Source organism: Octodon degus, unplaced genomic scaffold, assembly GCF_000260255.1.
Source record: "Octodon degus isolate 3935 unplaced genomic scaffold, OctDeg1.0 scaffold00094, whole genome shotgun sequence".
In the NCBI taxonomy this organism is placed as follows: Eukaryota; Metazoa; Chordata; class Mammalia; order Rodentia; family Octodontidae; genus Octodon; species Octodon degus.
Genome location: NW_004524670.1, coordinates 6,640,253 through 6,660,350, shown reverse-complemented (window position 1 = coordinate 6,660,350; position 20,098 = coordinate 6,640,253). Strand labels below are relative to the sequence as shown.

General features: G+C 44.2%; 1 protein-coding gene across 5 annotated transcripts in view; it reads right to left on the bottom strand.

Annotated features, from left to right (window-relative positions):
- Znf462 (zinc finger protein 462) overlaps positions 1-19,886 on the bottom strand; it is a 147,122-nt gene extending 127,236 nt beyond the window's left edge. For 2 of the 5 annotated variants that reach the window (XM_004638070.3, XM_023722918.1), the window contains exon 1: positions 16,675-16,950. The gene's annotated coding sequence lies outside the window, so the exon portion shown is untranslated. Of the gene's footprint in view, positions 1-8,383; positions 8,520-11,283; positions 11,367-16,674; positions 16,951-19,744 lie in introns of those variants that run through there. The other 3 variants (XM_023722914.1, XM_023722915.1, XM_023722916.1) reach the window with 3 other exon arrangements.
- Positions 19,887-20,098: the final 212 nt, after the last annotated feature.

Sequence of the window (20,098 nt, the reverse complement as noted above, 5' to 3'; positions counted from 1 at the left end):
TGTCTGTATTTAGGGACACAATGCTCAAGCTTTGCAGCTTCCATCCATGAGCCAGCACCTGAGGCAAGCACTCACTCAAAAGAGGCTGTGAAAATCTTCCTGAGCAGGCCTCTTGATGATTATAGGCAACTGTTAGGCCCAGTCCTAGGCAAGCTCTGGAATACTCCAGGCCTTGAAAACATACAGAACAATCATAAGATATTAGCAAGGAGTTCAACTGAAAAGAATCCATTGTTGCAAGAGTGGTTTCTTTCTTTCTCTCTCTCTCTCTCTCTCTCTCTCTCTCTCTCTCTCTCTCTCTCTCTCTCTCTCTCTCTCCCCAACTGAATGTCCAGCCAAGAGTGCTTGGGAACTTCTTCCCCTCTCATGCTAATGAGAGGACTGGGTTTCAGCCTAGTCGCTTGATGTACTTGCTCATCAGCTTTCAAGTTTCACAAGGAAAAACAATCTATCCTTCACATTGTAGAAGCTTTCTTTTCTGGAGAACTAGACAGTGCTGATGGCTCTCGCCAGTTACATAGCAATTATGTAATTGCTAAGCTTCTGCAGAATCACGGGAACCATTCTGCAGCCTTCTTACTGACTACAGCTGCAGCACAATGCTTCAAGATGATTGCAGCCTTTGAATGGACGGCCGGTCTCGGAGCTGAGCACAAAGGGACATACAATGGGATTCCATCTCAAGCGCAGAGATGTTCCTGCCTAATGAAGCCCTTTCTCCTCCTCCCAATCTGTGCAGCAAACCCTTCCCTCTGCCTACCCTACATATGTGTGGAATGTGGTTCACTGTTTATGTGACAGGTTCCAGGAGAGGCAGAAAACCAGCTGAAGTTTTGCCATGGACCATGCACAAGGTAATCATTTAACACATAATATGAAAGCTCCAAAAGAGGACAAGAAGCAAGGGGGTGGCAGCATCTCTCTAGGCTTCCTGCACTGGCATGAAATGACTGCTTCCCGTCCTTCTGCCAGCTCCAATCCTTCATGTTGACATCACACATCCTGTGCTGTAGATCCACCCCCACGCTGCCGCTTGCCCAGCTGAATTACCTCCTGCGTCACAGCGGTGGTAACAGAACTGCTGGCTCGGCGGACCCGAAAGCACCATTTCAATGCTTAATACATTTAGCAACTGGACACATTACCAGTGTGGCAGGGCTGGTCTATGGCCCTCTCAGCAGCCATGCAATACTTGACCTAAGCTTCTGCTAACCAGATGGTCTGTTTGCCTCTTGGGACCAAACCATTAAACTTTACTTTATTAAATTCTACCCAAATGTGGGGACAGTTTACAGCAGCGTGTCTGGTTCATCTCCAACAGGGTTGCTAAGATGAAAATGACCTAAAAATAACTGGAAACTCTACTTCACACCAGCAGAGAACAAGATATTTTGGAGTAAATATTTAAATGATCTGCCAGATTACAAACCACAGCAGCACTGACTACATAGTTAGCAAATTATATTGTAAACATACACACCAAGAAAAGGCAGAAATGAACGCATCTAAACAGGAATCCACTAACCACTGCCCCAACAGAGTTCACCATTCCCTGGCCTCCAGGCTATTTTAATGTGGCTAAGGATACTAATCTCCATCATAATCACTTCAATTACCAAAACAAAGAGGCTAACACAACTCCTATAGATTCCCACATCTCCTGGGTGTGACCACCTAGGCACATAACAGGTGTGCCTGGTACTCAAAGGCGCTCAATGAATGTTTGGTGAATGAGGAGATAAATGGTCACATATTTCTTAAATATAACAGCTTCTATAAAATACATCTATGACAATGAAGATACTAAACTCTTTCCAATACTATCATCACCCACAACTGCTAACAAGGCATGCAAAACCAGGCCACGGATGTATGGCAAAGAGCAAGCCATCTGTGCCCAGAAGCACTGGGAGGTCAATCATTCATCATTGCAAATGAACCTCAGAGGTGGCTACTTACTGGGCACCTGGCAGGATGCTGGGTGCTTTACATACATTATACCTCGTAACTTTCACCAGAGAAAATTCTAATCTAAAGATAGGAACCCAGGGAAGCAGAAGCAATAAAGAACTTGACCCAGGTTCCTAGAGGTGAAAAACAAGCTGCAGATCAGAGTGCGATTTTTAAAAACTGATTCCAAAGCAAACTTTTTCTTAATCTCAGGTAAGCAGCAATTCTAAGACAGTTAAAGAATTCTACATCTGCATCTCTCTAACTTACCACATCAAGAAAAGCGAAAAAGTTTTCTTTGCACTCCAATTCTTTCAGGTTTCCCAGGTACTCAGGATTTCAGTTCCTACTCTTTCATTCTGTTTTTCTTATTGTATGGAAAACATTCGGTATCATAATTGCCACCACACCTGTGGCTACATCTCCTTTAGTTTTACAGTCCCCAAACCTTGAAACTAAAAATCTCTCATAGGCAATCCAAGAGACTTCAATACCGGCAAATTTGTGCATAGTCACTCTTTCCAGCAGTGGACACAATTCTAAAATGGTGACTATAACGGTGGAGATAACACTTTGTCTTACTGAAAATTTCCAAAACTTTAAAAGAAAAAGAAAAACCTCAAGAAAAACTACATAACTTCACTTTTCAATGTGAAAAATCACCATGCAGTTTTAGCAAGGCACCACTGAGACGTTCCTCATCTTTGCTGTCAGCATCCTTCCCAGCACCACACCATCCCCAGCGAAGCCACCCATAAACGTTCTCTGGTCAAAGCAAATAAGGTAAATCCTGTTAGGCCCTACCATTCCACATTTTGAAATATCATCATTACAACCCTCTAAAATTAGCCTCCTTACCCCTGAGATCTCAAAGTATTTGCTATTACAGTACATTAGTAAGACCAAGTAGACATGGACTGTTAAAACAAACATTTGCACAGAGAAAACCAAAGCATTTCTGAGCTAGCCTCCAGAACAGTCCTCAGAATGCCTCGCAGATACCTTATATGACTGAAGAAACAAAGAGGCATCCAACATTTATAGGGCACAGCATAGCCAGGAGTTTTCTCTCAGAAAGTACTGTTTTCTTAACGGAACAATAGAAACAATAATAACATCTTTTTTTCCAGAAATCTCAAAGAACTTCACATTTATTAAAAATCGTTCTCCTAAGACACTCCAGGAAATATTGCTGCAAGGTGCGGATAGGAAAGCTTGTTACCATGTTAATGCACTTTTCTAAGAGGAAATGGCACCATTTCCGGGTAGTTTACAAATTCCCAGGGAAGGCAGCTGAGCTCTCCAGGAACAGACCAGCAGCTCCTGATGCAGCAATGTGTACCTGCGATGGGCACTGGTGAGAAGGTTGTTCTTTAGTAAAGGCCGAAATTTAAAACAGGCAGGATTGGAAGAAAAAGCGTTCAAGGCAAGGACAAAGTTATCCATTGATCATGATATAGGTAGCACAACTCTGGGAAAAGGCTGCTTTCCTGTTTCTCTACCAATGAGGAAGGAAGAAATTCATCATTTTGAGTGCCCATGTAAGTCAGAACCCTTATACTCATAATATTTTTTAATCTTCCTGTCTGTTCTAGTCATAGCATATCATTTCCATTTTATTGGGCAGAGAAGCTAGTGACTTACGCAAGGTCACACAGCCAGGGAAAGAGATAAATTTCAACCTCTTCTGCATCCTCATGTGCTCTGTTAACCATGTCACTGTCTTAACAGAAACCCCCTGGCAAGAGAAGTGCATTGTCACTGGCAATTGTAAGAGATGACTGCCAGGTAGAAATTTGCATTCTTGATGTTTTAACAAAAACTTAAGTGCCCAGAGAGGATCTACCTCTTCTTTACTTACATATATATGAGTATAGATATGTATGTAGAAATTAATACATATCAGAAATATGTAGCAGAGTTTCTACATGTTTTCCAGACAGATAACTGTATTGAAGTTTAGCCATCACGTGCAAACTTTAGGTACATTATTTTCCCGTAGAATTGCGTCTCTGAAAGGGAAAGTTGCCAAGTGAAAATCAGGCCCAGTGATTCAGTGTCACACTGACATCCCCAGTTCTGATAACAGGTTGTTGTTTGTATTTCTTAGAAATCATTGTCTCCATTTGGAAGGTTAAAGAGTAAACAACATCCCTGGCAATGAGATATTCTCTTTACACTAGAATACACTAGCAGTACATTCAATAGATTTAGGGGGTAAGAGGGGGTGCTACAAAAGTTCTCACCTTACAGTTCCTCGGATCTTAATGATCTTGTTGGTAAGACATTATCTTAAACACAAATGATTATTTTTTCTTTAAGATTATGCCTTATAAAGTAAAAGATCTAGTCAAATGAATCACATTAGAGCTTCTGAACAGATTCATGTACTGAGGGAAAAACAATTTAGTCAATTTGGGATTTTTATGCTTTCTTATCTACTAATGGATTAATGCTTCTCAGTCATATTTGATGCCTAACAACTTAAGAACCTATTTTTCTGTAAGAAGCAACATGAGTTATATAGTACGTGCCTAGTCATAGACAAAATAATATTGCCACAGACCTTTCTAATTTGGGGGGGGGACAGAAGAAGGTGGCAGGAGGGGAAGGAGGAGCAGGCAGGAACATCTTGCAAAGCATCAGATGTTCACTACTCAATGCTGCATCAAAAAAGATCACTAACACCTACCTGTGCTGGGGTCATTTTTGATAATTGTAGTTGATGTCTAGAAGCAGGGTTATGAATATAATTATCATGAAGCTGCAATTGGGCAATCACAACCTAATTAAGCCCACTGACTAGATTATCTTGTTTTCTCCTAATAATCACATAACATTTAACATTTGCTAATTTCAAGACCTATGGGTGATGTTCATTCATTAACAAGCTACAACCACTGGTCAGAAAAAAAAAAAGGGTAAGGTACTCTGAAACACTGTCTAAGTACAGGATAGGATGACATGAATTTCAAGGCTAGCTGACATCTGTTTCTGAACACTTGCACTTCTCAGCATCCTCCTCCCCAAATTACTAAGTAGAGGGAACACCAAGGGAGAAGATGGAATGACAATGAAAACTTTCACTTGCAAGAGGAAGAGTGAAATTCTGTTTTCTTTTCTTTTTTTTTTTTTTGCAGAACCAGGGATTGAACTCAGGCCCTTGTGCTTGCCAGGGAAGCGCTTATTCCACTGAGCAATATCCCCGGCCCCAATTCTGTTTTCTTAAATGTCTACTATTTTATGTGACCAGTACAAAGAACTTGTTTATGATGACTGTGGAAATTATCTTTGAAATGTAGCTTTCTTTTCAAGAGAATGAATGAATGAATGAATGAATGAATGAATGAATGAATGAATGATTCTTTTGTCGGCCACACATACATAAACTTTATACATTTATTTGCCCTCTTGGGACATGTCCCAGGTCTCCGTCTCCATCTCCTGTAGTGTGTCTCACATTGAATGTGTTCTCAAATTTCCTATGACTGTCACTGCACCCACAAAGAATGTTGACCCAATGCACCTCAGTTGTGCAAAACAGCTCTTTAGAATAGCTTAATGAAGTTTCTCCTTAAATAATTAGAAGAGTGAAGAAACAAGTTGAAGATTGGTCTTTGACACAGGCTAGGATAAGGGATATTTTAGAAGCCAGGGTTTTACTGAGGAGGATCATAGTTTAACAGAGCCCCGAATTACTGTAAGAATTAGAAGTTCTTCCCAAAGAATTACATACTTTTTACACTCTTCAGTTATATAGTCATTTTTGAGGCTTTTTCCCACTAAAATTTTTAATCTAAGAAAACAAAGAGTAGTAATGGAGAAATAGAAATGAAAAAGCGTATTACAGGCATGTACAAATAGGTCTTTCCAAATCCATTATTCTATATAACTAACAGGTATTAATAAAAGAGAAAGAAAGGAATGGTTTTGGAGTTGAGGGTGTAGTTTGGCGTAGAGTACATACCTAATACATAGGAAGCCCTGCATTTGACTCACAGAGCCACAAAAACAGAAAAGAAAAATGCTAAAGAACAGAACTAAGGAAAAAAAAAAAAAACATTGGTTTTGATAAGTCTGCTAGATAATGCTATGCCTGATGAGTCTGTGGTCTCCTCCAGCATACTTTATAAACAGGACATAGGGCTGGAGATGTGGCTCTATGATAGAGCACTTGCCAAGCATGTGAGCGTCCCTGGGTTCAATAACAAAACAGAACAAAACAAAACAAAAATCAGGGTGCGCATTTCTGCTCTGCAAGAGCTGTGTTATGGGTTTGTCTGGGGACCATAGATCAACTGAACAGATCCGTAGCACAGTGAAGTTGGAGAGCTCAAGTGGTTTCACCTAAGGCCCAACTGCTTGTCATACAGAGAAGCTACTATCCTGGATACCATCAAGGCATTTGGACCTGTTCTATCTCCCTTGGCACAGCCTGTTACTCTATTAAGGGCATTTATGGTTACCCATGAACACCTGCTTCCTACTGAGCTGCAATGTTTCAGAGAAAGGCAGGTAAGGCCAAACCACCTCTCAGGTCTCCATGATCTAAAGAGAACACATGGTGATCACTCAGGGCAGGGAGTAATAGCACCCACACTTTTAAGAGAATCTGCCCCATTTTCTACAAATGACCACAAGACGATAGAGCTAATTTTCAAAGGACTGTGTAGTTTTTGAAAAAGCTTTTCAGGCTTACAGTAAACAGAGCCAAGACAGAACACTGTGACTTTTATGAGGGACCTTAAGAAACAAAAAAGTGAAGCACTTTTTCTATTTGGGAAAAAAAAAAAAAAAAGCCACAGCATCTTTCCGCCACAACAGGTAAGTGCTCTTTTTCAAAGTCCATGTGTACAAGTACTTTATAAGCTTGAGATGAGTTAAAAATATTTATTCCCTAAAGTGTCCCCCACATTGTCTCTTTTTATATTTCTCCCATCATCTCCTTTGTAAGCCAGAACAGAAAGGTACTATTCAGTTAAACACACTTTTTCAAGCTATTGCAGTAAGTTATATCTCTCATATCAACCAATGTATTGTAATTAATTTTCCATTATGTGCAGATTTCCTGCCAGAACACCAAGGATATACTCCTGGCAACTGGAGGAGATAAAGCATGAGGAACACAAGCAATTAGCATACTAAGTAATAACCTAGGCTCGGCCTCACTAGTCAAGAACCAGAGCTTGGGAGGCAATGGCCCTTCATGTGAGGCCTGACTCACTCCCTTGTAGCCCCATGACCTTGGGGAAATCACTTGACCTCTCCATCTCTTGGATTTCCTTCGCCAAACTCTTTCCTTCTCCCCAACTCTGGTTTCCTATGAATAGTAGTCCCTGGTTCATGTTAAATGTTAAACAAATGTTACTTAGAATTAATCTTAGCTATCAGACAATCTACGAGGGAAGGCAACAGATTTTAAAGGACTGTATGATATTACTACTATATTCAGGAATGGCAAAATTTCTTGATGAAACAATCATACCACTCTCTTATCACTTTTAACCAACATGGCAACACACAACACTCAACTGAGGGCAGAACATTCAAATGAAAACGGTCTCCACACAGTTAACATTATTAAACACTAATTAACAGTCTTCAGGAAGACTATTTAAGATTGAAACTATCAGAGAAAAGTCTGGGTGGTAACTACTGATTATGATAAAATCTTAACCTGGTGTTTGTTTTTTTGAGACAGGGTTTCATAGACGGGCCTTGAACTCACTTTGTAGCCTAGGCTGGCCTTGAACTAGCAGAGATTCTCCAGTCTCAGCCTCCCACGGGCTGGAATGACACCACCATGCCCAACCTCTAACTAGTTTCTGTCTTTGGCCATTTTCAGTCTGCAAACCAGTATTCAAACTTTACCCCAATGACCTTGCCCCTATATTAGGTTCTCCACAGTCTGGGTAAAATGAATGGTGCTCAACTGCTGACTATCTTGCTCATAACCCAGAGGAATGATGTAAGTAGGGATTAGAATGGCTAACCATTCTGCCTCACAGGAGCCTTATTTTGGATTTTAAGATACCGGGAGTGGACTGACAGACCATTCTGTGACGTTGGGGATCATGCAAATGGGTTAATCCCCAACTGAACACCAGGTAGTAGTCATGACCCACTCTTTCCTCTCTGCAATAAGCATGTCTTTGTTCTTCTTTTCTTCTAATACCTCGCGTGTAGATACAGAAGCTCTATGGATAACCTTAGAGAGGACTATCACATTTTCTTCCCATTAATAATGCAGCTATTTTCTACTGTGCTCTATTCTCTACTTTGTTCATTTTCCTGGAAAATCTCCACCTAGGCCTACTTACCCAATTCCCTCAAGTTTCCATCTGTCCTTTATCAGAAAAGGCCGCATTTGTAACACAGAAGTCACACAAATAGTCTCCCAAGCCCAATTCTATTTTTCACAATAGGAACTTACCAAAGAATGTGGATCTGAGCACTGGTCTTCATATTTCACACGCAAAAGGTACCAAATTACAAGGTCCTTTTCTAGTTGCTGTATTGTTTTCTTAAGAGCAAGGTCTTACTTCTTCCTGTAGGCTCTTTCCAGTGGACAGAACTTTGCTATTTTGACTTGTCAATTACTCTCCTACCTCTTTTTCCTTTTCCCATCCAAGTGGACTCTCCTTCCCAGCAAATTTCCACTATATAATTACAGCAATGCTTTAGCCTACTTTTCTGTTAGCTTAACAACCCTGTCTATTTTCTACTTGTGCTGATGCTACTGTTTGCTTTTCTGACGGCCTAATCCATGTATCCTTTCCAGGCCTAACTTCCCCTACCATGAGAGCAGCTGGAGCTCTAATTCACAGGTGCCTTCCAAAGCTTTTCATTAGCAACAGAAATGAGATGGTTTAGAAAGCCATTTCTTAATCCGCAGGTGAGTACTGGAACCTTTGTGCAGCAAACATCTTTCAAGTATCCCACATTGTGCCACTGCACAATTATTTTCTGAGTAATAAGTACAATATTACAGGCACATTTGTAGTGTTAACAGGGAGAATGTCCCCTCTGAGGAAATCAGCTTTCACCCCCCTTATCCCCTAGCAGGTCCCAGCTCAGCTCAAGACAGAAGCCCTGAGCAGACAGGAGCCAAACTGAAGAATAATGGCTCTGCCTTCTTACATCTGAATAAAGAAGAATTAGAATCCAAAATTCAAGGGCCTTAGCTTGTGTTCTGGTTCAACTGGCCAAACAACAGCTTAGGCAGTGAGTGTGGCCTTCCCCAGCTGGGCTTTGTGGCAGATAAGTCTCTCCACAAATCCTGGGCTTAATTACTTCTGATACAGTTGTCCTGCCTGGGCCTCCAGCTCCTTTTGTACTTCAACCAATCTGGATCCAAAGGAAAGTTTCGCTTATTTACCTTGGGCAGATGCCTAATTTCTTACTACATGATCCTAAGACATTTAAATCAGGATCTACTGCTTCCTAGTGATATTTCCCCTATCTTTCTTTGCATGGTGCATGCTAAACGTCTATTTGATCATTTACAAATAACATCTGGAATTATACAATCCTCATCTTCAAGAGTTTATTTAGTTTTTTGACACGAATTCTTACCACCCTCCCTTCACCCCAATGGACAGGTTGTACTCCCTGAGTGAAGATGGGGGTTAAAATGGGAACAAGCACAGCATAAGTATTTTATTAATATCCAGAAGCAACATGCAGTGAACTAAACAAGCAAACACATGAAAGCAAGGAAATCAATACCAAAATACCCATGACCTGGCATGAAAAGAAATTCTCTCCAAGAATAACTCAAGAAGAAATGTCTCCAGTTAAGAATTAGAAAAGAATGCTTTGAAGCCACCCAGTAAGCTGCTCACCAGAAGCAAAAGACAATGCACCTGTAGATGACAATACCAGCACCCTTTGTCACCACATCACTTTACCTCTCTGAGCTGGACAAAAATCAACTCTGTGTTGAAGGCACTCACATAAAGACCTCAAATATCTTATGGACACTTCAACTGATGAGGCTAGAAGGCCTTGGGAAGAAGGTAACTTTCATGACAGCACTGCCATGCAGAAGATGTAAATCCAAATTACCTCCAAAGGGCTTTCTCATCTATTATCTGTACAGTCCTTCAGATACAAAGTTCAAGGAGAAAGCTTCCTAGCAAACCGAAAACACAATCTAAATTCCTAAAAATCTACTTTGCTGCCTTTGGAAACTTCTGCTAGATCTGAAGAATCCTGGAGACAGTTTAGCTTACAATTATCTTCTTTCCAATGGCTCCCCCACCCCAAACTTTTTTTCTCTTCCTTCAGCACTGGCATGCAAACCATGCTGTTTTAACTTCTTTCCTGTTCTCCCAGTTCTTCTGGAACATTTTATTTTCGACAGTCAACTCATTTGGAGGAGTGCCACGCTGAGGTTCGGCTGTTTACAACGTTCACTGTGTTTCCGCCAGAAGTCCACAGCCAGCACTACCTTCTTCAGCCTGCCTCCTGGATTAAGAATTTATGCATTCATTTGGAAGAAGCTTAGCAAATGTGGAACCTTCCAAACACCACTCTTCCTCCTTACAGAATGCTTTTGCTTATCCAAGAGGAAACAGAAATGAAACCCATTTCATCCTTCCCAGAGTCCTCTCCTATCATCCATAGTTAAATATTGCTTATGTTGTTAAATCATTTTAATTATGACTTTATGGACAGTGGGGAAAGCAGGAAGCCACTGGTTGACAAGAGAACACTGGTCTCAAAGAAGACACAAGGAAGGCATATTTCTGAATGACTAGAGAACCATTGAAAATCACCACTAACTGTTTGAGACTTTATTTCACCCTCTCAGTCACTCATCAGCATTACAAAATGGTGTCTCTGAGAGAAGCCAATTTAAATCTGTCCCACATTGCAAAACAGATCCTCAGAGTCCAATTCTGGGCACTTTTGTAAGTTGCAATAGACGCAGACAAATTTCCAAAGAAGGGCATTTGAAAAGATCTTCCAAGCCCTGGAAGATAGAAGGAGAGAGAAGAATAGGAACAATTAAGAGAACCACATAGCCACAAACCCAGTAGCTGAAACCTGACTGAAAATCACATGAACAAAGTCAGTCTCTAGATCTATGACTGAAATACACCATGCCCAGCTCGGGATCCCCCAAAATGTTCAATTCAATTAACAAAACCCATACTCCTGCCCCAGAGGTGTATGCAGGACAGCAGCTTCTCAGAGAGCCCTGGACTCTCAAGAGTACAGCTGTTTCACAATGTGTCAGTCAAGTGCAATTGGGGTGATAGAAAGGGCACTGTGCTGCAGGTAGGCCTGAGTTCTAGGCCTGGCTTTCTTACAGCTGAACTTTCTCACCTTGATCAAGTCACTTCACGTCTTTGTGCCAGCTTCCTCTTCAGTAAAGCGAGGGTGCAGAGAGGATATTTGAGGTATATTATCTAAGGCATAAGAGGGAAAAAAAATACCTAGCTTTTAAATTGGAAGGTCTGCCTGACAGTATTAAACATTTTACATTCCCCTCACTTATCATGAACTCACGGTGTACATATTTATCAATTTTTAAATAACTTCCTGTGAATTTTTACTTGGGAAATAACATTTTGTCTATCATCCCAAAGTCTCAGCTCATGTTCCCTGTTCCTTAGAGGGTTTTTTTCATATTATTCTAAATGCCTTTTTTTCTTTTCTTTTCTTCCTTTCTTATTTTTTTAAGCAACCTTCCCCAAACTAAGAGTTGTGCTATTAAAAGAGCTTAGAACTTCCCATTTCCTTGCTAGGGCTAAAATTAAACTGTCCATTCCTTAGGGCCCAACATAACATCTGCCAGATGTCCTGGCATATCACACAGGAATTTTCTTCTAGCATTATCTACTCTCTTCTGTTTTCTCATAATCAATTAATAGGTCACCAAAACTCAGCTAATGTTTCTCCCAGAGCCATCAACTTGTAAGGATGTGAATCTCACCAGATACTTGCCTTCATAAACACACACACAAGCTGATCTATTTTGCAGCTCAGTGAATTTTACCTATAGATCCTGGCAATCTTCTCTCCCACCTTCTTTTTGGAATTTCAGTAGTTTCCATATACTAACTCAGCCAGTCATAAACTCAGGTCAGACCCTTTGCAATCTGAATTCATTATTTATGTATTTCTTAATCTATGACTGCAGCATTAGGAAATAGCACTGCTCTTCTCCAGTCATTCAGTTGAAACTATTCCAGGCAGCTTTGTCAATTTTCTATCCCATGACATAGTGAACTATCAGTCTGAAAAAGGCACACCCCACCAAGAAGATAAGTAAGGTTACCTTAACCAAGGAATCTCAGCATCCAGGAATAACTCAGGGCAGATTAGACGCTATTACACTCCATCATACATGAAACAGGGCATTCCTGAAGCAACCTTACCACTCCCTTCCTTCAAGAAAACCAACCACAAGTACTTTAAAGCCCATTAGTAGAGTTGGCTTCCCCCCCCCCCCAATCTTTCAGAAGCCTCATTAGGAATACACATGGATTTTTGTTTTGGTTTATTTTCCCTCTAAAAGTTGCCTCTACCTGGGATAGGAGTATGGATTTAGATGGGTAAGTCCTCAGGGAGTATAGTCAGTGAATCAGACTGATACAAAACCGAGAGGAGAAATAGTATGGAATATGAAGATTCCACAAGTATCTCTTGTATGGCAGTGCCCATCATAGTTTACATATACTTCTTCATAAAGATTTCTTTTGGGGATATATTAAAAGTATGACAAAATTGTGCACAATGAGCTTTATGAACTTGATGTCTTAAAAACAAAAAAGATCTTTAAACTTAGACAGCAAGTGAGAATGTTCAATCTGGCGCTCTTATTTCTCTCATGGTGATGCATTCAAAATACCTGTCCCAGTTCAAGTACGTATATTCTAGAAAAAAACTCAAGAAACCATGCCTTTAAATAGTATGGTGCTTGCCATGTTGAGGAAGTTCAACAGCTATGGCTGTGTCTCTTCAATTACCACTTAGAACATATTCTCCAAAAGCCTCTTGCAGACATTTTTTCCCTCCAAAAAAGTTCATCTCTAATACCATCTATAAAGATGCTAAAGTTGCTGGTTGTAATATGAAAAATACAGTGAGTCAAATTGATGGACAGACAGTTGTCACTTATTCCCCCACTGAAATAAGTGAATGAACCATTTTTCCAGCTAATAGTAACAACAAAGATACCATAAAAGTTTGTTTCAAGATCAACACATAGTGTATTTGTTTAGATAAACACGTATAACCAGATGCAAAATTAAAATCATTTTCCCAAATAACTCTCTTTACCCACTATGTTTGAGCTTCCAAATTGGAACACCAGCATTCAGATAAGCATTGGCAAATTTAAATACAACAGTGATGACATTCCACTTAAGAACAAAAGTAATGGTAGTAAAAGATAGCATTCAAAAATGAAGAATGAAAGGTATGGTTACAGGCAAGATTTTTTTTTTAAATGCTCTTGGAGAAGCTTAGATTTCCAATAAAGCAGAGACCTAAACAGAAACATTTTTAAATAAGCATGCACATCAACTGAAAACCAAATATCTTCTACATCTATGAAATGAGGGTTTTACTTCATTGACCATGGACAATTATCAGCTAAAGAACCATGTTCCCCTTCTCCTTTAACACCCTTTAGAAGAACAATAACCCTCAATTAATGACACAATAGTTTGGTTTGGAAAAAATGTGATGTTGTCATATACAGCATTGTGCATTTACTGAGTGACACTGCTACCAGCTACTCAACAGAATATAATTATATCTGGAATCGAAAACCACTTCAATATGCACAGAAATATGTACACATAGGGAACTTCACACACAATAATCTGACACATAATCAGAAAGCAAGAGAGAAAAAAGCTGGTGCAAGTCGCTCACCAACATGTTCCTTATTTCTGTTGAAGCTGGTACCTTTCTGTATTTCTCCTCAGTTGAAAGCAAAGTCCAATTAGTCCCCTCAAGATACATTAATTGGTTCTGAAGCTTCTCCAAGTTTTCACTGTGGAGTGCTCCTCACCTATCTGTAACAGTCCATCTAAAATTCTTCCAACATCTTCCCTCATCCTTAAGATGGCTACCTACCTTATCTAATGGAAAAGCAACATCTTCATGGTTGACTTTTATAAATTTCTGAAGCATTTTACAATTAGTTCTTTACTTGAGTCAATTACATATATTGTCTAGAGCTAATCTGTGAAGGGCTCCAAATCAACGTGTGTGGACTAGGATAGGACAGGGTCTTTTTTTTTCAAATCATCTTCACAAAATGTCTTCCTACAAGATTAATAAATTCTTCTAATAAAAAGATGAAGACACTTGGACATAAGATTTTCTCAACTGACACAATTTGTTTCCATAGTGACACTGTTAAGTTAGACACACTGATATTCCTGAAGACTTACAGTACTTGAGAAGACAGGGGGAAAAAATAGCAGGAGAGGGAAAGGGGAAACAAAGGAGCTAAAAGAAGGCCTAACATACAAATGGAAAAACCTGAAGAAAAATATAGAACCTGGAGACACTGTTGTTAGCCAGTTTAGAGTTCCTTTGAGATCTTGCAGGAATATTTTTCTTTCTTTTCTAGAAAAAAAAATTTTTTTTTCAGAAATCATACCCAACCAGACAATAAAGTCTTGCAAGGCCTCAAACATGATCACCAATCCACAGAACTCAAAACATACAAAAAAAATTCTCAGCTTTGGACCACCACCATCTGCACAATGAGGAAATAACATTTCCTGGTGACTTTCAGGAGACCAGGAATAGTTTTACATTGTGAGAAGACTTCAGTAGAAACGTTTAAGGTTTTGCCTTGCTTGTCCTGAAGGAGGTCAAAACCTTTCAGGTCCACTCAAAAGGAGAAAAAAAATTCCAAAAGTTTACTTTAAAATGGAAACAAAAGTCTCACTAACTTGTGAAAACACTCCTTGGGTGGGAGAAAAATGTGAGGAACCCCCAGAAGCCCTCATTTTCTTGCTTAATGAAGAGAGTGTGGAACCACCACCAGGTCTCTCTATGGACAAGGAGAAAGAGTGGGCAGGCAAGCCTCCTCCTCCAGCCATCACCAACTGAGCTTCAAAATGGAGACATCTATAATTTCATAAACACTTCTCATCTCAGCTTTGTCTCCTGGAAACCCGCTCTCTCCTCCATTTTCTGGTGGAGTTACAAGACACAGCTTACCTGACTCAGTTCCCAGCTCTCAACCAAACTAGTCACTTCCTCCAAAAACCTCCAGCAACCTCCAGAAACAAAACCAAAGCAAGCCAAACAGCCAACACAGACACTCAGACACAGCCCCGGGGGACCTAGGAGAAAGCCCCAACTGGTTGGTCTTTCCCCATCCCAGTCGCGTGCTTAAAAATGAAACTTTTTTTTTTTTTTTTTTTTTTTTGGTTGGGGAGGAATATAAAAGGAGCTCTCCAGGCAGCCACCCTCCTTCCTCCCTCTCTGTAGGTTAGAAGCTACAATGAAAAGAAAATGAGGGTTCCTTCAGGAATGGTGAACAGCCTGGAGAATGAACGTGAGAAGGAGCTTTGTGTTTTGGAGTCTGGACTGGAACCAAAGCAGACAGCTTGCAAATGGAGGACAGGGAGATAAAGAAAGGGAAAGAGAGGGGCTGCTCCAACGAGGGGGCGGCCGCGGCTTCCCCTCGTGCCTGGAAGGGGGGCAAACCCCTGGGAACCGCACCAGGAGTGAGACGCCCCCCCTGGCCCCTGCCTGCCTTTCTCTCCGCCTTAGAGGAGAGCCAAGCGTGTGTAATGGCTTCTCCTCTCTAGAAACCGTTGTCCTCCTCCACCAGACGCTTCTGAACCTCCAGCCTGGAGACAGCTCCTCAGCTGCGCCTCAACCTGCGCCCCCAACACCACCCTGCGCCCGGCCTTTCCTCGCCCACGGCGGCGACAGCGGCCACCCCCGCACACATCCCGACCCCGCATCCCAACTTCGGGGAGAGAGAGGGAGACAGAGAGAGAGAGAGAGAGAAAGAGAGACAGAGACAGAGACAGAGACAGGGAAAGGGACAGAGACAGAAGAGAGCCAGCCAAATACCTGAGGAAGAGAGGGGTGCCAATCCGCACGGCTTTGCCATCGGCGGGGGACAGGCAGACAGGGGGGAAAGGAAGGAGAGGGACAGAGAGAAGAAAGAGGTCAACCCGCTCGGGTCGGGGCCGCTGCTCGCGGTGCTCGCTGCCCTGACCCGCTCGCCCGCCGGCCCGCGGGGCTCGGGCTGGGGTCCCCTGCCTCCCGCCCTCCGCCCCCTCTCCCTCTACTCCGGTCCCCGCGCCCGGAGCATCCGTCCTAAGCCTCCAGCTCTCTTCTCACTCATCTTTCATTTTCTCTTCTCTTCACAGAACTACGCGAAATTAATTAAGCCACGGCGCTCCCCCCGCCCCCCCCGCAGGAGGCGCAGCCAGCAGGAAAAGCACAGCCACCTCCACCGCCACCTTCTCCTCCTCTTCCTTCGGCTTCTCCTCCTCCTCCTCTTCCTCCTCCCCCTGCTGCTCTCCCTCCTCCCCCTCCTCCTCCTCTCTCGCTCGCTTCTTCTCTCTTCCTACAGCCAGCCCGAGCCTGCAGGGGACTCCCTGCGCTCCCTGCTCCCCAACCCTCCTCGGCCGAATGAATGAGCGCGCCGGTGCCTCCGCCGCCCCGCGCTCCCCTCCCCGGCGCACTCGGACCACCCGGAGGTGGCGGTTAATTGCAGTAACTTACAGAAGAAGCGTCCCGGCGCCGGGAGGTGCTTCGAGTTCTCCAGCCCCACCGCCTCCTTATCCTCTTTCTCTTTCTCCTCTTCCTGCTTGGGTTATTGTTGTGGAAGTTGTTTGGGAGTCTCATGTGCTCCTGCCGGGTCTCAGCAATGGAGGATCGCCATCTTCCCTGCCTTCCGCGGCTCCTCAGACTCGCTGCAGCGGCAGATGACCTGAGATATCCGTCTCTCTCCCTCTCCCACTCTCGCTCCCTCCCTCTCCCTCTCACTCTCTCCCCTCTCTCCGCTCTTCTCTCTCCTCTCCTCCCTCTCCCTCGCGCGCTCTCTCTCTCCCTCCCTCTGTGTCTCTCTCTGAATAATGAGCAACCAGAGGGAGAGAGAAAGCAAGACAGAAAGAGAGAAGGAAGACAATCTTCTCCTGCCACACAAAACGCCGGAGCACCAGGGGGTGCGCGAAGCCTTTCTAATAACAACAACAACGTGCAGGAGAGAGGAAGGGGGAAACAGAAAGAAAGAGATGGGGAAAGGGCTGGAGCGGGGGGCCAGGGGCCGGATTATCCAAGAGCTGGAGACTCGCAGGAGGAGAAGCTGGAAGAGATGCTGAGGCTCTGCTGCCGTCCCCCACCCCCCTCCGCCGAACCCCAGAAGGAGGCAAGGTGGTTGCAAAGTTAAGGCTGGGACATTGTCTTTGTCACTCAGAGCAACACAGAGCCAGGCCAGTGAGATGCAAGAGGAGGAGGTGGCGGCGGCGGAGGAGGAGGAGGTGGTGGAGGAGGAGGAGAAGGAGGCAAAGGAGGAGGAGAAGGGGAAGAGGGAGATGAGATGAATAAAGACCTGCGGAGAAGGCGGTGCGAGGAGCGCGGCCGCCGGGGCCAAGGCGTGCGCGCTCGCGTCCCGGAGGCATCCGGCCGCCCCGGCCGGCAGAGAAAGCCCCCAGTGCGGACCCTGCCCGCCGCACATAGCGCTCCCACCGTCAGCCCTGCCCGAGGCACCCAGCCCCGGCCCCACAGGGTCCCTCGCACGCATCCATCAAGAGGCCAATCTTTGCAAAGAGCAGACGCGGCGAACTGGAGGTTGCAAGTCTAAGCCCAAATCAACCACGTGGGGCTTTTTAATTCCTTTCCAGCTCGCGGTGTGAGTATCTCCAGTGGAAAGCTCAAGTTGTCCACTACTGGCACGAATTTTGAGGTCGCCTCCCCAGAAATAAAGGCTCATTGTGCGTTTTATTTCTTTCTGATATAGGAAGGGGGAGGGAGGATGGGAGACGGAAACAACCCATCATTTTGAGTCTCGGAATCACCACTTTCTTTGCCTAACTTGTGAAATGTTTTGACGGCGCACCAAAAGGAGTGGGGGCTACTTAAATAACTTTACACCCTCCAGCCCCGCGATGTTTGCGCTTTCTGGCTGATCATCTATAAAGGCTTGGAAAGTAACAATCAGTGCTCCTAATGATAAGGTGTCATGTTGAAGACAAGAGAGCCAAGATGAAGCTTTCACACCTTGAATTTTTATTTTGTGTAATTTCTCCTGAACTACCTCTTTGCAAAAGAGTGGGTTTCCATCCCCTCTCACCAGGTCGCATGTCTCCTAAGGCTTTAATCTGAACGGGGGGAGGGGCTTAGGGAGAGTACAGTATCAAAAAAAAAAAAAATCAATGCAGCAAGTCAGGAGCAATTGAAGTTCAAGGGCATGGGCTGGCGGTACTATTTCTATTTCTCAAATCCTTGAATTGGACATCAACAGCCTCGGGAGAGAGAAGCACGCTGCGCGCGGGGCAGAAACCTTAATTAAAGTTTCTTTTGTCCGCGTCTGAATTGGGGGATGTTGCTGGATTCCTTTACATAGAAGAGCGCGCATCCGGTGAAGGCGCGGTGTTCAGGATCCTGGGCAAGACCGTTCTCTCCGACATGCGCCCCTCCCTTCCCCCCAACAGTCCGGTACTGGCAGATGAACCCGTAAATCCGTACAATAAAGGAGGAAGAGGAGACGCACTCAGAGTTGGTCCCCATCGGATAGCGGGGTGTCATAAACAGGTTTTTATCCTCATTTTCTATGATTCCCTCCACCTCCCGGACTGTATATTCCCGGGCAGAATCTCACACCCTGAAGCAAGATTTCACCCCCTTCCAGTCAACACTTCCTGCCCTTTTCTCCTCCCACTCACATTGAAAAGCTCAGGAGTCCTAAAAGGGTGTTGATGGCGGGATGATAAATAAATAAATAACACTACGCGTGCGGGGGGGGGGGAAAGAAAGGTGGGGGAGGGAGAGGGAAAAAAGAAGTAGGGAGAGGGGAACAAGGAGGAGAAAGGACACGAGCGAAAGGAAAACGCGAGTCAAAGAAAGAGCCTAGGGAAAGAAGAAAAGGCAGGAAGCCGGTGAGCTGCTCTACGCAGGAAAGACCCTGGCTTTGTGCAGAACCGAGAGGATCCCCCTCTAGGGGCCCCCGGGGACCTGGGAAGTTCTTCGGGCCGGGCTCCTCCCCGCCGGGACCCCAGGGGTGTCTGAGCGCTGGCCGCCGCTGCCCCATAAATTCCTCGTGGCAACCGGAGGAAGCGCGCTAGGTCTCCGCCGTCCCCTCAGTGTCCCGGCTGATAATTTACCTCTTTGTCTTTAATAAAAAGCTGACTTTTCTTGTCAAGCTCTTTACTGGGAAAATAACAATCGTATTTCAGGTTGAAAGCTCCTATTACTGCCGGTTTGCAGAGGCTGCGATAAAATCTTCCTCCTGGACGTGAAGGTACCTTCTGGGTTGCTCGGGTCGGAAGTGCTAAGACAGGGGCCGCCCTTCCCCCGGGGCGTTGGGAAGCGGGCGGTAGGGAGGGAGGAAGGAGCGACGAGGTCAGAGGAAACCTTGAGCTTCCAGGCTCCCCGGGCATCCAGGGCTTTCCGCAGTCGGGGAATGAGCCCCGGGGAGGAGCCTTTCTCGGGAACGCGAACGCGCCCCAGCAAGCCTCCGACCTCGTAAACCCACTTGGCAAAGACCGGGGAAGCCGCTGGCGAATCGACTGCGGTGAACTCAAGAAATTAACCTGCGCTACAATTAAACGGGCTGCCGCCCTTTCACACTCACCTCGAGCGACCGAGATAGAGAGAGCTCGCGAACCGGCCGCGGGAGGACCTGGCTCCACCCTCCCGTCCCAGAAGAAGAGGACAAAAAGGGGAGATGGACTTGGAGATGGCCCCGCCCTTCAAACGCTCCAATCCTTGGAAACCAGACCTCCTCTCCAAGCTTCCACGTCTAGAAGGGACAAAGACGGCGAGGAGATCCTGAGACTGATGTGGAGATGGTGGCTTCCCGGGGCTTCTGATGTGGGTCCTTGGGGAAAAGGTACAATCCAGTCCAAATAGGGCTCCATGGGATGATCTTAAGAAGACCAGTCGGTCTTCTGCTTCAGAAGCAAACTGACTTCCCAAAGCTGTGAAG